At 35.3% G+C, this 16893-nt stretch overlaps 2 pseudogenes; one reads left to right on the forward strand and one right to left on the reverse strand.

Moving 5' to 3' along the window:
• The first annotated feature begins 454 nt into the window (after window positions 1–454).
• LOC136037024 (glycogen [starch] synthase-like) lies at window positions 455–1931 on the forward strand (annotated as a pseudogene).
• A 30-nt stretch (window positions 1932–1961) lies between these two features.
• On the reverse strand, window positions 1962–4210 carry LOC136036986 (glycogen [starch] synthase-like; annotated as a pseudogene).
• Window positions 4211–16893: the final 12683 nt, after the last annotated feature.

Below are 16893 nucleotides of genomic sequence, written 5' to 3' on the forward strand. Positions count from 1 at the left end.
CGTATGCTTGTTAAAGAAATTAAAAAGTCGACAAAATGTTCCTCTCTGGACTCTAAACCTAAAGAATACTTTTTTACCCCCCCCCCCCCCTCCACCCTCTGGTGGGATCCAGAATACTGTTTTGGAGGGTGGGGTAAAAAAAGTTAAAAAAGCATCGAATATTTGTTTAAATGTATTGCGTTACGTTTCAACGAGTCGGAAAAATTTATCGGGGAGGGAAGGGGGCACTGAATCTAGCCTTGTCCCCCTAATTTCAGTGAACTGAAGCTATTGATCAATACTACTGGTATCAAATGGCAAGAGACCATTTTCATCGCAAATGAGCGTTTATTTTTGTAGAAGAAATTGAAAAAGCAAGAAAATTGTCCGTTCTGAATTATAAAAAATACTTTTCTAAAGGATTTGATTCAACATTCAATTATATTACAATTATTATGTCACCCACATAGACAAAATGATTACAATCAATGAAAGTTTCACAGACGACGGGAAGAAAAATAAGGCCAGGCCAGCTAATGAGGCACCAGCCTCACAGGAGCCTTGTTTGAGTTGTTGTGTTGTTGGAGAGTCCAAAACGGATACATATGATGAAAGCAAGCTCAACAAAGTCGACAGCACAAATGACCTGATGGAATATCTCGATCGTGGCGAAAGTGCAGTAGTCTGTAATAAATGGACATTTGAAAGTTCATGGGAAGTGGCAAATAAAGTTGGTGGTATTTATACTGTGATTCGCTCCAAGGCTATTATATCTGTTGAAGAGCTAGGTAATCAGTATATACTTCTTGGCCCTTATAAAGAAAAATATGCTAGAGTAGAAGTGGAAGACTTGGAATTCCCAGCTGGTCCAATGAATAATGCTGTTTCTAAGCTTCGTGACTTGGGCTTTAGAATCCATACAGGGAGATGGCTTGTTGCTGGAAATCCTTTAGTCATTTTATTTGACATAGGCTCTGCATCTTGTAATTTGGATCAATATAAACAAACGCTGTTTGAAAAAAGCGGCATTGGAATACCTCATGAAGACATAGAATCCAATGATGCGGTAATATTTGGATTTTTGGCTGCCCAATTCATTGATGAGTTCCACTATTTCTCTAATAAAGGTGGGGAAACAGCTCCAAAAATAGTGTGCCACTTTCATTAGTTGCTTACTGGAATAGGCCTAATTATGACACGACTATGGAACATAAAAATTTCAACTGTTTTACGACTCATGCCACCCTTCTTGGGCACTATTTATGTGCTCAAAATGATGAATTCTACAAAAATTAAGAAAAAATTGATATCGATGCTGAGGCTGACAAGTGCCAAATCTTTCATAGATACTGTATTGAAAGAGCCGCAACTTATTTAGCGCACATTTTTGCGACCGTTTCTGAAATCACAGGAATAGAAGCAGAACATCTGCTCAAACGAAAGCCTGACATTATAACTCCAAATGGCCTTAATCTTAAGAAATTTAGTGTTCCATATGAATTTCAGAGCCTGCACACTCTAAATAAAAAAAAAATACATGACTTACATTCATGGACATTTTTACGGTCATCATGATTTTGATCTTGATGGGGCAAGTTTTAACAAAAAGCTTATGTGACACTGTTCACCTTTTCCAGCAAGAATGCGGTCGCAAAATGTATGAAGCTTTCCACAGGGGTGGAATACCTGAGAATAACAAGCTGCTATCACAGTATGATATTATGAAAATAAAAAGATTGCTGTATGCAAGTCAGCAATCATCACTACCTCCAATAACAACTCATAATATTGCTGATGACCTTGGTGATCCTGTCCTAAATAACTTGAGACGATACCAACTATTTAATAGTAGAAATGACAGAGTTAAAGTTATTTTTCACCCTGAATTTTTGTCGTTCACTAGCCCACTTTTAGGACTTGACCATGAAGACTTTGTACGCGGGTACCCCTGAGGAAAGCTTTATATATTTTGTGACCGATTTCTTGCTGGACAAGGTTAACAGTGTCACGTAAGTTTTTTGATAAGAATTGCCACTGAAGTGTGGCAACTCAAGTGTAGCACACTTGAGTGTAGGTCCAAGACGGTGATATGGTAATCATTTTGCAACTTTCAAAATTAAAATCGTGAATAATTTTAGACCAAGAATACTTTTGTAACTTTATGCCCAAGCTCTCCAAATTCATCATCTATTTCCTCGTCACTATAACTAGCAGTGGGGATAATTGCTCTGGAGGAAGCTGGTGATGGGGGCTCTGAAATAAGACGAGGGTTTTTGATATGTTGAATGTTTCTTTCTTTTTCAACTACCAGCTCGGGATATACCTTGTTCAGTGCCATTTGCATTGCTCTTCTATAGTAAACAGCAATGGTTCGCCAATCTAGAAGGTCACATAGACGCTCAGTTTTTATACCCTGAGCAATTCTTTGTCTACGATTCAAGCGTGTGAAATCATGCATGTAGTTGACAAGTTGAGATATTGAGTCCTCTAAAGAAATGAAACGACGATCTACAATATATATGCCATAACTGGTGGGATCTGCTATGTGATCATTAATGAAACACCCAAATCTTGATAGGTAGGTGGTCACAGAGGGAATACCCACTACTGTGCACTCTGTGGGTGTATAGCCCCATGGTTCATACTAACTTGGGAATATTCCCAAGCGGCACCCGCGTACAAAATCTTCATAGTCAAGTCCTAAAAGTCGGCTAGTGGATGACAAAAATTCAGGGTGAAAAATAACTTTAACTCTGTCATTTCTACTATTAAATAGTTGGCATCGTCTCAAGTTATTTAGGACAGGATCACCAAGGTCATCAACAATATTATGAGTTGTTATTGGAGGTAGTGATGATCGCTGACTTGCATACAGCAATCTTTTTATTTTCATAATATCATCCTGTGACAGCAGCTTGTTATTCTCTGGTATTCCACCCCTGTGGAAAGCTTCATACATTTTGCGACCGCATTCTTGCTGGAAAAGGTGAACAGTGTCACATAAGATTTTTGTTAAAACTTGCCCCAGAAGTGTGGCAACATTAAAATTGTTAGTTCGGGTGGGAAAATTAGAAAAGCAACAACAGTCTTATCTGACCCAGACTCTTTCATCATGTGGTTGAGTCGAGCCAAAGATTCAATGTCGCCTCCTTTATCGCCAAATTCATATCGGCCAGCAATAAAAAATTATAAAGTTTTATCAAAATCATGATGACCATAAAAATGTCCATGAATGAAGTCATGTATTTTTTCTTTATTACAGTGTGCAGGCTCTGAAATTCATATGTAGCACTAAATTTCTTAAGATTAAGGCCATTTGGAGTTATAATGTCAGGCTTTCGTTTGAGCAGATGTTCTTCTTCTATTCCTGTGATTTCAGAAACGGTCGCAAAAATGTGCGCTAAATAAGTTGCGGCTCTTTCAATACAGTATCTATGAAAGATTTGGCACTTGCCAGCCTCAGCAACGATATCAATTTTTTCTAAGCTATTGTAGAAGTCAACATTTTGAGCACATAAATAGCGCCCAAGAAGGGTGGCATGCGTCGTAAAAAGTTGAAACTTATATGTTCCATAGTCGTGTCACAATTAGGCCTATTCCAGCAAGCCACTCATGTAAGTGGCACACTATTTTTGGAGTTGTTTCCCCACCTTTATTAGAGAAATAGTGGAACTCATCAATGAATTGGGCAACCATAAATCCAAATATTACCGCATCATTGGATTCTATGTCTTCATGAGGTATTCCAATGCCGCTTTTTTCAAACAGCGTTTGTTTATATTGATCCAAATTACAAGATGCAGAGCCTATGTCAAATAAAATGACTAAAGGATTTCCAGCAACATACCATCTCCCTGTATGGATCCTAAAGACCAAGTCACGAAGCTTAGAAACAGCATTATTCAATAGGCCAGCTGGGAATTCTAAATCTTCCACTTCTACTCTAGCATATTCTTCTTTTTAAGGACCAACAAGTATATGCTGATTACTTAGCTCTTCAACAGGACTACCCTTGGAGTGAATCACAGTATAAATACCACCAACTTTATTTGCCACTTCCCATGAACGTTCAAATGTCCATTTATTACAGACTACTGCACTTTCGCCACGATCGAGATATTCCATCAGGTCATTTGTGTTGTCGACTTTGTTGAGCTTGCTTCCATCATATGTATCCGTTTTGGACTCTCCAGCAACACAACAACTCAAACAAAGCTCCATTGAGGCTGGTGCCTCATTAGCTGGCCTGGCCTTATTTTTCTTCCCGTCGTCTGTGGAACTCTTATTGATTGTAATCAATTTGTTTATGTGGGTGACTGACTATTGACGTCTAAAAAATATAGTAAAAAAGACGTCATGATTTTGATCCAGATATGACGCTTATATAAAAATGATGTTACTCATTATACACTGTTATGATGTTACTGCTATATGCAATTGGAAATGGCTTTCGTAATTAAAATGACATCATAGTGACATTAAGTAAGATAGTTACATTGTATATGAAGTCCTGTATAGAAACATCCGTTGCCTGTGACAAGTTTGTGCTCAATCCAAGTCCCTTTGTCAGATCGAAAATCTTGATACTAAAATGCAGCTAAAACTACATCCGCCGAAAATAACGTAAATATTCAGTAATTAACTTTAAAAATAATTGTAATATAATTGAATGGTCAATCAAATACTTTAGAAAAGTATTTTTCATAATTCAGAAAGGACAATTTTCTTGTGTTTTCAATTTCTTCTACGCAAATAAACGCTCATTTTCAATGAAAATTGTCTGTTGCCTGTTGTTTGTTTGCCTTATAATTCCTCATTTTTGTTTTTTTCTCTTTTGTTTTTTGTTAATGTCCTTTGCTTTGTTTTTATCTATTTGCTTAGCCTTTGCAAAACATTTCAATGACATGGCATTAGGTTTGTCAACTAGACAGACAGTGAACTCAAGACGTTGCAAGTAATTTGTGAACATTCTGCATAAGTTAACGATTTTTTTGAAGGTTGTATTCCCCCTCCACTTCATCGAAACATTAGCCAGTACGAAATAATTTCTTACGTACGGGTTTATTACAAGACCCCTATTCCCCTACAAGACCTTGCCGTTTCTTTGTAACTAGCGAATAAAAATGAGGCTTCAATTCAATTAAATTCAATGGGTTTGAGTTCTCCTTTGTAATACACACTTTGAAAACCAAGTCAATGACTTAGAAAACCTTCTCATATCAATATAATTATGTTTTTAATTTTATTAAAACGAGGCTTCTGGTTGAACTCTGATAGAAAAATTCCCATTACTACGTTCTCGCTTGAAATTAGCTTTCATTTTGAAGAGAAACGTTAAGTTCGAGAAAAAATAAACATGAATTTTTGATTTTTGATATCACCGTGAGAAGAAAGTCAAACACCACTCAGGCGGATTGATTGAGGGAGTTTACAATTGAATAAAAATAGCTGCGGTTTGGCAGCCCAGCTTTTGAAGATAAGGTCTGCTAAACATACGAATTGACACGTAAAACCTTTTAATAAGACATAGATATTTCCGCAAGGACTACGCGCGTTACCACTATTACGCGATGTCACAAACGAAAAATTAATAAGAATCCGGAGATTATTGACGAAGTTTTCATACTCTTTCAATAAGAGCTCTTTTTGACATTTAGTCACCTGAGACCAGATAACTGGCAAAACCACAACCATATCTTCCCTAGTGTAGAGTTCTTATACTGTCCCCTCCCCTGAGTTGTTTAAGAATACCAAACAATTTTGATTAATGACCCTGATTTTCACTCGTGTCTGTTTAGTGTCTATTTAGGCAAACAAAGGAGAAAGTTTCAATTTATCCTCATGTCTAAATATCTAAATTTAAATACACTTACTGTCACCAAAGAGAAGAGTAGTTATAGGATTCCATGAGCATCCCTACTTGCTTTTATTGTTACAAGGTTTTCTTGAACTCGGAATGCTCCCAACAGTCAATCCACCCACCCTTGGTGGACAGAGGGATTATCTATTATTTAGAACGTTTTAGGGAGTAAACAAGTATTTCCTGTTATAATTAATGTTCATTTCTTTGTTTATATTATTTTACTTTGGCTTTTAGTAACTTTAGATTTAGATACTAAAAGGGTATTTTTCCATGGTATATACAGGTACATTTTTTTCTCCACTTTAGTTTTAGACAATGTCTCTAATTTTTGTTGAAAAACTTAAAATAATTGGGTAAAGTAACCATGTTGTCGATTGTACGCCCGAGCTATTAAAATGGTTTTACAGAATGTTGTCAGAGTAGTTTTTAACAGATTTACTCTTATAGTAAAATTGGAAAAAAATGTGGCTCTAAAACAGCTTTTTAGGCCACTTGTGCCAATCGGATAGATGCACCACAATTCGATTTAAAAAAATGATTTTTGATTTAACCTAAAGGCTGCTTTTGAAGCAAGTAGTAATCTTAGCTTTTACTCCGTACATCTATTCAAAGTAGCATATCTGGACTAATGCTAAAGGATAGTTGATGCTCAACCCTTACATCACGTCTCCAAAATTGTTGAGATTAACATTACTAATTACATATCAGTCATTGGCATTGTTTAGGGTAGATAGGGAGGGATGATTGTTATAACCCTATTTTTACTACAATAAAGGGAAAAAGTTTTTTTCCATATGAAAGTAAAGAGTATGCTTTCATATAAATGCAACCGGATGACTACTTAGAAGATTATTCAAATGAATTGATTCACATATCTGCTTAATATCTTTGGCTTCTGTAGCATTGAAGCGATTCTGACAAATAACATGTTACAAACCTGATCCCTAGATTATCTTGAGATATTGCAGATAAACACTTCTAACAACCTTGAATGCAAGCAATATATTTTAATTTGTTTCAACTTCCACCATAATATGCAATGATAGCATTCACCTAATAATCTTTTTCACTGCTGGGATATTGCAAATACATCCTTTTGACAATGTGGTTACACATGGTGTCTTTTGATTCAGCTCACCGTCCCCATCAATATACCCTGGAAGTTTCAAATTCCTAATCCTTGGGGCAAGATACTTCAGATATGCCCCTTTGTCAACCTAGTTTCTTTTAATTTTGCTCCAAGGGCACCGGCAGAAAATTTTCCATTGGGGGCCAAACACTGAAATATCATTGGTGGTTGGGTGACAAAGATTACATTTCAGCTATTTTTTTTTCGTTTGAATACGTTTATTTTAAATGCTTTTAGGTAAAACTCTGATATAAAAAGAACAATTAAATTGTATACAAAATGAAACAAAATACAATAAATGTTAAACGACAAGGATTCCTAGTAAAGTGATCAATTTATTTAATCAATAATATATTTAATTGTATTGCATTGAATTTTAAAAGAAAATCAAATTCAAACAAAATTACAGAAATATTTATTGGTCCCTTGTCTATAGCAGATGTATACTTGTCTTTATGCAATTTTCTACGGCTTAAAATAGTTTACAGAAGGGTAACTATTAGAAGGAGTAATAGTTTACAGAAGGAGTAACTAAAAAATCATCCTGCCTGCTTAGGTGCTACGTTTTGATCTTATAGCGGCCATTGAAAATATACCTCTTTCATAACAGGTCAATTTTCCCCCTCGAAATTAAATCCTTTATATATTCAGACATTACAAAAATAGAATAGCGAAATAAAAACAAAATTTAAATGTACTATCCAGCTGTCAAATTAAACCTCTTTCTTTTTATTGTCCCGTTCGACTAAATACAATGATTTAAACTAAATCGAATTTTGAACACCAAAAACCAATATATTCGACACCTTATACATCATAACTGTAGAAAATTAAATATTTGTCAAAGTGACAACTAGATAAATGCAATCGCTCCTGGAAAAAATTAAATAAAAAAAAACAAGTTTTTTTAACTGAAAGTAAGGAGCGATATTAAAACTTAAAATGAAAAGAAATTACTCCGTATATGAAAGGGGCTATTCCCTCGTAAACACCCCGCTCTTTGAGCTAAAGTTTGATTCTCTCTCAAATCTACTTTTTAAAACGGTGAAAAACTTAAGCGTAAAGAGCAGAGCGTTGAGGAGGGAATAGCCTCTTTACGCTAAAGTTTTTTACTGTTTTAAAAAGACGAGTTGAGAGAAAGAGTCAAACTTAAGCGTAATGAGCAGGGCCTTGATGAGGAAGCAGCCCCTTTCATGTATGAAGTAATTTCTGTTCGTTTTAAGTTTTAATGTCGCTCCCTACTTTCAGTTGAAAAAACTTATTTTTTTATTTAATTTGTCAAAGTGACAACTAGATAAATGCAATCGCTCCTGGAAAAAGTTAAATAAAAAAAAAAAACAAGTTTTTTTTTTAACTGAAAGTAAGGAGCGATATTAAAACTTAAAACGAACAGAAATTACTCCGTATATGATAAGGGCTGTTCCCTCCTCACGCCCCGCTCTTTCCGCTAAAGTTTGACTCTCTCTCAAATCTACTTTTTAAAACGGTGATAAACCTTAGCGTAAAAAGCAGGGCGTTGAGGAGGGAACAGTCTCTTTCATATACGGAGTAATTTTTGTCAACGGGTCAGAATTTTGAACCGTTGACTTTGGGAAAAAATGAGCGTGGGAGGGGGTCTAGGTGCCTTCCAATACTTTTTGTCACTTAAAAAGGGAACTAAAACTTTTAGTTTCCGTTAGAATGAGCCCTCTCTCAACATTCTAGGACCACTGGGTTGATACGATCACCCCTGGGGAAAAGAAAAAAAAAAACAAACAAATAAACACGCACCCGTGATCGGTCTTCTGGCGAAAAATGTGAAATTCCACATTTTTGTAGATAGGAGCTTGAAAATTTTAAATTAGGGTTCCCTGATACGCAGAAAGCGAAGGTGTGATTTTTGTTAAGATTCTATGACTTTTAAGGGGTGTTTTCTCTTATTTTCCAAAATAAGGCAAATTTTCTCAGGCTCTTAACTTTTGATTAGTAAGACTAAATTTGATGAAACTTGTATATTTTAAATCAGCATAAAAATTCGATTCTTTTGATGTATTTATTAGTATCGAAATCCTATTTGTTAAAGTTTCGTTTACTATTGAGCCGGATCGCTCCTTACTACATGTCGTTACCACGAACTGTTTGAAAAAAATGATAATAAGGACGTATTCGTTCAGGGGAAAAATACAAAAATTACCAGCTTTCTGTTCAGGAGAAATATTTCTGATTATAGTGGCTTCTAATATCAGCCCATGGGTACTCTTGCAATGCAAGTAAAATGACGGCGTACCATACTTTCGCTATTGACAAACAACACCTTATTTATATACCATTCATTACTATGAAGAAATTGATTTTTTACGGCACTTAGTATTTACCAAGTGACATATAGCGACCGTAAATTCTGTCGGTCTGTCTGTCCTTGTTTTGTTAGTTTAGGCACTTCCAGATAAGCTAGGACAGTAAAATTTGTCAGGCGTATCAGGAGCCAGACAAGATTATATTAGAAATAGTCTTTTCCCAATTCAACCTTCTGGGGGGAGGGTAAGGGACGGTTAATTTAGAAAATTAGGAAAAATCAGGTATTTTTAACTTATGAACGGGTGATCGGATCTTAGTGAAATTTGATATTTAGAAGGATGTCATGTCTCAGAGCTGGTATTTTAAATACTGACGGGATCCTAAAATCTTGGAAAACGCTTATGGTGGAGGGATCGGGATGAAACCTTGTGGGAAAAATAAGAACAAGTCCTAGATAGGTGATTGACATAACTGGAACGGACCTGCTATCTTTGGGGGAGTTGAGGGGGTTATTTTTGAAAATTAGAAAAATTGGGGTATTTTTAACTTAAAAGGAGTGATCGGATCTTAATGAAATTTCATATTTAGAAGGACCTTGTAACTCAGAACTCATCTTTTAAATTCCAAACGGATCCAGTATCCTTGGGAAGAGTTGGGGGGACGGGGAATCTTGGAAAACGCTTAGAGTGTTGAGATCAGGATGAAAATTGGTGGGAAGAATAAGCACAAGTCCAAGATTTGTGACTGACGTATCTTGAAAAGTAAATGATTTAAAAAACTAGAAAAAAGGATGTATTTTTAACTTACGAACGGGTGATAAGATCTTAATGAAATTTGATATTTTGAAGGACATTATAATTCAGAGCTCTTTTTTTAAATCCTAACTAGATCCGGTGACAATGAGGGTGGTTGGAGGGGAAACCGAAAATCTTGGAGAACGCTTAGAGTGGAGAGATCAGGACGAAACTTGGTGGATAGAATAAACAAATGTCGTAGATGCATGATTGACGTAACTGACCTACTTTTTCTGTGTAATTTTTCTGTGGAGGAGTTAGGGGGGTCCAGTGCTTTGGCGAGTTTGGTGCTTCTGGACGTGCTAGGACGATGAGAATTGATGGGCGTGTCAGGGACCGGCGCATTTTGACTTGATAAAGTCGTTTTTTTTTTATTCGACCATCTGGGGGGCTGAAGGGAGAGGAAAAATTAGAAAAAGGAGGTATTTTAACTTACTAGTTGGTGATCGGATTTTAATGAACTTTGATAATTACAAAGACCTCGTGTCTCAGAGCTCTTATTTTAAATCCCGACCGGCATTTGGCTTAAGCCTCTGATTTTCCTTTTAAACCAATATATTGACTCTTTGAATATTCCTAGAATTCATGCAATATGAGCTCTTTGTTCTTGGCTCTTCCAACTTTGTCACAAGTGCCATATGAGCTCTTAGCTCTTGTTTTTATGTTACTCCAACCAAATCATACAGGAAACAAGTTTGTAAAAAATTAGATAAAGGTACCTCAGTCACAAAGCTGAACTTAAATTTTCCTTTTAAGGGTAAAAATCTATTTGCAGGCAGCCAACACTGCGGCAACACATATTCTTCCATGGGTCTCCCCTACTCTGCTCTTTTTCCTTTGATTTCCTTATAATTCCTTTACAGTACCAACTTTCCAAGCGGCCTCTCTGCCCCCCTTGTCGGCACTCATGTTTTGCTCCACAACCCACCAGAAGACCCTTGAAGTTTTAATTTTATAAGATGAGCCGCTATTTAGGTATCGCAGATACACCACCCTTTGACAAACTTGGATACACGTATTGTGTTTTACTTTAGCTCAAAATTCCTTCCAGTATACCCTGAAAGCTCCAAAGTTATACCCTTATTTCCTGGAGGGTCTTTTGATTTAGTATTAAATCCACCTTAAATTTACAGTTTCAACTCAATATCTTGTTCTGGGACTGAGATACTGTATCAATTTAATGTTTTAACAATGTGTATGCACTTTATGCCAGTTGATATAGGTCAAAAGTTTTAGTTGTAGCTGCAGCCACAGCCACAAATAGTCGCAAACACACTGCGACAAATATTTAGGCAAAATATATAGATATAAATAAAACACACTGTGTAAATATAAATAAAATTTTTAGTAGTAGACAAAGTTTTAGTAGTAGCTGCGGTCACAGCCAAAAATAGACGCAAACACAGTGGGACCAATCGTCGCAGTCACATTTACAGTCCCAAATAGTCAAAATTGCAATCAAAAGCAGTTGCAGTTTCAGTCGCAAACAGTTGTAGTTAAAATTAGTCGTAGTACAAGTAATCACGGTTGGAGTTGCAAGTCTTCACATTCACAAGCAGTCGCGGTCTTAGGTAATTGCAGTCAGAGATATTTGCAGTCACAAGCACTTTAAACTGCAATTAGTCACAGTTATTGTCACATGCAGTCGCAGTAGCAGTCAAGTTGCACTTGTGTTCACAGCTGCAATCAATTGCAGTTATGTTACAAGTAGTCAAAATAACAAATAGTCGCAGTCTTGAGCAGTTGCAGCCACAAGTAGTTATAGTCGCCAATAGCACGATATCGCAGTCACAAATAGTCATAGTTGCAATTAGTCTCAGTTACAATCGCAAGTAATCTTAGTCGTAATCGCAAATAGTCGCCGTCTCTGGTACTCCCAGTTGCTATGGATTCAGAACTGCTGCAAATTAGCTGAACGAGTAATGAATTAAGATTCGATTAGTCAAAATTTTGAACTTTAGAATCTAATTTGATGGAGTTTAAACTAACTCCAACTTCAGTATCTCTTTTTTTTTCTGTAGAATATACCTTTTCTATTAAATTTTAAGTCATACGGAAAACATTTTGAGTCATAACATTTTTTCTGCATGATATTTTTTCTTGTGTCATATTTTTTTTCCATTGCTCTGAGCAAGAATTTTCAGCTAGTGTTACGGCTGTGGAATCGGAACTGCTGCAATGGAGACAAACCAGTAATTTATTGAGATTCTATCAATCAAAATTTTGAACTTTGGAATCTAATTTGATAAAGCTTAAGATTCAATCAGTCCTCTAATTTTTCTGTAGAATATATCTTTTCTATTAAATTTTGAGTTATACGGAAAAAAAGTTTGAGTCATGGCATTTTTTCTACATAATATTTTTTCTGGTGTCATTTTATTTATTTTTTTCTATTTCTCTGAGCAAGACAATTGGAACTGCTACAGTGGAGCTGAACGAGTGATAAATTAAGCTTCTATCAGAAACAAATTGAAATTTGGAATGTAATTTGATAGAGTTTATACTATTTTCAACTCAAGTACCACTAATTTTTTTTTATGGAATACTCCTTTTCTATTAAATTTTGAGTCATTAGGAAAAAACTTTGGGTCATAACATTTTTGCTACGTTTTTTTTCTTGTGTCATATTATTTTTTTTCTATCTCTGAGCAAAAATTTTCAGCTAGTGTCACGGCTATGGAATCAGAACTGCTACAGTGGAGCCGAACGAGTGATAAATTAAGATTCAACCGGTAAAAATTTTAAATTTTGGAATCTAATTTGATAGAGTTTAAACTAATTTCAATATTCACCATTTGGATAAAATCATCGATGGTGGGCTTTTTCTATCTTTCAATTATGGCCAAAATTCAGAACCATAAATTTTACAACACATGTAAAACAAAAAACGTATAATACAAAATATTATTTATACCAGAGCGAAAAAATAGAAAAAAAATCGTTTTTAGTTTATGACTGATATTGTTAAACCTATTGTTTGAATAAAATTAAACATCATGGTCTTTTCCTATCTTTCAATCATGCCCAAATCAAGGGCCGAAATGTTCATAATATATGTAAGACAAAAATATATAAAATAAAATACTGTTTATATAAATAAATAAAAATAAATAAATATATTCGCAAATTTGATGGCAGGCCGTTAGGCTTCTACAAAACAAAAATCTTAAATTGCATTTCTTCTAAATTTGCACAAGGAGAAAATGTCACTTGAATAATATTCATCAACTTCCTTCTTGAATGTCAGTAGGTTTGTGGAGCAGATTACTCTTTCTGGTAAGTTGTTCGAATGGTGAATCACTCGGTTGCCGAAAGTCCATCGGTCCATGTCCTTGTAAAAGCGTTCCGTACTCACTTTGTACTGATGTCCTCGGAGATGATTTTTATTAAACTGCACGATTCTCTGGGCTGGTACGTTATCATAAGCTCCATTGCAGAGCTTGTACATTTCAATAAGATCACCACGATGGAATCTATAGGCGAGGGTCGGGATTTCAAGCTTTCTAAGCCGCTCTTCGTAGGGAAGGAAGCGTAACCTGGGAGAGAATTTGGTTATGCTCCTCTGAACATTTTCGAGAGCATCTATGTCCTTGTTGTAGTGTGGTCTTGTAGAACAATGTCCATACTCAAGAATCGGGCGGACAAGGGACTTATAGAGCGTAGCAAGCATTTTGTCGTCCTCGCACGAGAAGTTTCTTCTGATCATACCAGCAACTTTGGAAGCCTTCTTGACGACAGCTTTATAGTGGCTTTATACCAGAGCGAAAAAAAATTTCACTGATTTTGGAGAATATACCTTTTCTATCAAACTTTGAGTCATTAGGAAAAAATTTGGGTCATAGTATTTTTTCTACATTATGTTTTTCCTTGTGTCATATAATTTTTTATTTCTCTGAGCAAGGATTTTCAGCTAGTGTCACGGCTGTGTAATCGGAGCTGATGCAGTGAAGTCGAATGATCAATAAATTAAGATTCTACAAGTAAAAATTTTGAACTTTGGAATCTAATTTGATGGAGTTAAAACTAATTTCAACTCAAGTACCACTAATTTTTCTGTAAAATATACTTTTTCTATTAAATTATAATTTGAAATAAAATGGGGAAAACTTCGGAAATTTTTTAAAAGGTAGGAGAAGGGTTCGAAGTAGTACTGATAAATTCTATAACTCAGAGTTGCTAAATGGAATTTACCGACTTAGAGGCAATGTGGTTCATATAACCCCCTATTTTCAAAATAAAGTGATGCAGCGACATCAAATACAACATTTTTTTTTACATTAGTAGATCATTTTATCTGTTAATTTTATCGTTTAAAGGTAAGTTTTCACCTACTTTACCTAGAGGGAATTTACCTACTTTTTAGGAGACATTTAAGTAGTCACTTTATCTACTTTTAGAGGGAATTTTGTACCCAGTGTACCTCAAGACCATTTACATACTTTTTTGACGGGATTAAAATGGCCTTTTTATCTACTTTAGAGGGTTTTTTTTACCTACTTAACCTAAAGTACATTTTACCTACTTTACCCAGAGGGCATTTTACCTACTTTCTGGAGGATATTTAAGTGGACATTTTACCTTTTTTAGAGGAACTTTTTACCTACTATACATAGAAGGCATTATAGCTACTTTTTAAAGGTTATTTTTTACATATTTTATAGATGTGTTATGACTTGAATATTTTCCTCATTATAACATTTTTCTTGTACAGTTAAAAGAGGAGTTTTATTAGTATAAGAAGTTTAGAAGTATATCAGCGTTTACTGGTCAGTTGGAAGGAGTGAGAATGTCTCCTTAAGAAGGCTATAGAGGAACAATTTCTAACGAAACCTGCTGCTCCTGTTCTTAAAATTAAATAAAAAAAACTATTTTTTTTAGCTGAAAGTAAGGAGCGACATTAAAACTTAAAACGAAAAGAAATTACTCCGTATATGAAATGGGCTGTCCCCTCCGCAATCCCTCGCTCTTTACGCTAAAGCTTTTAATTGTTTTAAAATAGAATTGTGACGAAGTGTCAAACTTTAGTGTAAAGAGCGAGGGATTGCGGAGGGGACAGCCCATTTCATATACGGCGTAATTTCTGTTCGTTTTAAGTTTTAATGTCGCTCCTTACTTTCAGCTAAAAAAATTAGTTTTTTTTTATTTAATTTCTGAACGTTTTTGAATTAATGCATGTTTGGTTTTGGCTCTCCGCACATAAATTATTAAACTGAAATTTGTATATTAATTCTTTTTTTGGCTAAATGGCTTTCTCTTAGTTTCGATCAGACGATTTTGAGAAATAAGGGGTGGAGAAGGAGGTCTAGTTGCCCTCCGATTTTTTGGTTACTTAAAAATGCAACTAGAACTTTCAATTTTTAACGAATGTTTTTATTAGTAAAAAATATACGTAACTTTAGAATTAACTTACGTAACAAATTTTCATAATCTTATATTTTTTTTATGTATACGAGGGGGTTTGTACCCTCGTTAATACCTCGCTCTTCACTAAATCGCAAGTTTTGTCCCAATTCTTTAAGAATGACCCCTGAATCAGAAAGGCCGTAGAATAAATAGTTGAAATTACTAAAAATACTTTAGCATAAAGAGCGAGGTATTTATCTCCTCCTAAATACCTCGCTCTTTATGCTAAAGTATTTTTAGAACCCCTCATATGCGTAATAATCTCTGTTCATTTTAAGTTTCAATGCTACTCCTTCCTTTCATTTGAAAAAACGTTTTCATGTTTATTTTTCATTGTTTTCTTATAGTAATGCTAGAAAATCCTGCGCCCTTTTCATTGATTTTTTCTTCCCCCTGGACAGATTCCTCCAAGGAAAGATCCTCCAACAAAGCCCCCTCCCCTCAGCCCCACCCCCAAACAAAATAAAATCCCCCTGAAAACGTCTGTACACTTCCCAATAACCATTACTATATGTAAACACTGGTCAAAACCTCCCCCAGGGATTGTGGGGGAGTAATTCATCCCCAAAGACATAGTTATTATGGTTTTTGACTATGCTGAACAAAATGGCTATCTCAAAATTTTGATTAATTGACTTTGGAAAAAAATGAGCGTGGGAGGGGGCCTAGATACCCTCAAATTTTTTTGGTCACTCAAAAATGGCACTAGAACTTTTCATTTCCGTTAGAATGAGACCTCTTGCGACATCCTAGGACCACTTGGTCGATACGATGACCCCTGGGAAAAAGAAAAAAAAACAAAAAAAAACAAATAAACACGCACCCGTGATTTGTCTTCAGGCAAAAAAAAATACAAAATCCCACATTTTTGTTGATAAAAGCTCGAAACTTCTACAGTAGGTTTCTCTGATACGCTGAAGGTTTCTCTGATAATCTGATGGTGTCATTCTCATTAAGATTCTACGACTTTTAGGGGGTGTTTCCCCCTATTTTCTTAAATAAGGCAAATTTTCTCAGGCTCGTAACGTTTGATGGGTAAGACTAAACTTGATGAAACTTATATATTTAAAATCAGCATTAAAATGAGATTCTTTTGATGTAGCTATTGATATCAAAATTCAAGTTTTTAGAGTTTTGGTTACTATTGAGCCGGGTCGCTCCTTACTACAGTTCGTTACCACGAAATGTTTGACATACCATTTAAGGGTATCAGAACTCTTCCTGTAAAAAGCTTACAAAGGTTTGAAAATTTTCAGGCAAGTTTTAAAACCGCAAAACCTTAAAATTACCCCGAATAAAGGAGAAATTCTGGCTGAAACTTGTTGATAATAGCAATTTATCCTTCAAATTGGTTAAAAATTCTCGCTTGAGTAAACTCTTTTATGCCATTAATCATGGTTAATTTGATGGTTAAATTTTCACTTTATCTACTTAGATTTAAAAATAAG

This window comes from Artemia franciscana, chromosome 16 (genome assembly GCF_032884065.1).
Source record: "Artemia franciscana chromosome 16, ASM3288406v1, whole genome shotgun sequence".
NCBI classification, from domain to species: domain Eukaryota; kingdom Metazoa; phylum Arthropoda; class Branchiopoda; order Anostraca; family Artemiidae; genus Artemia; species Artemia franciscana.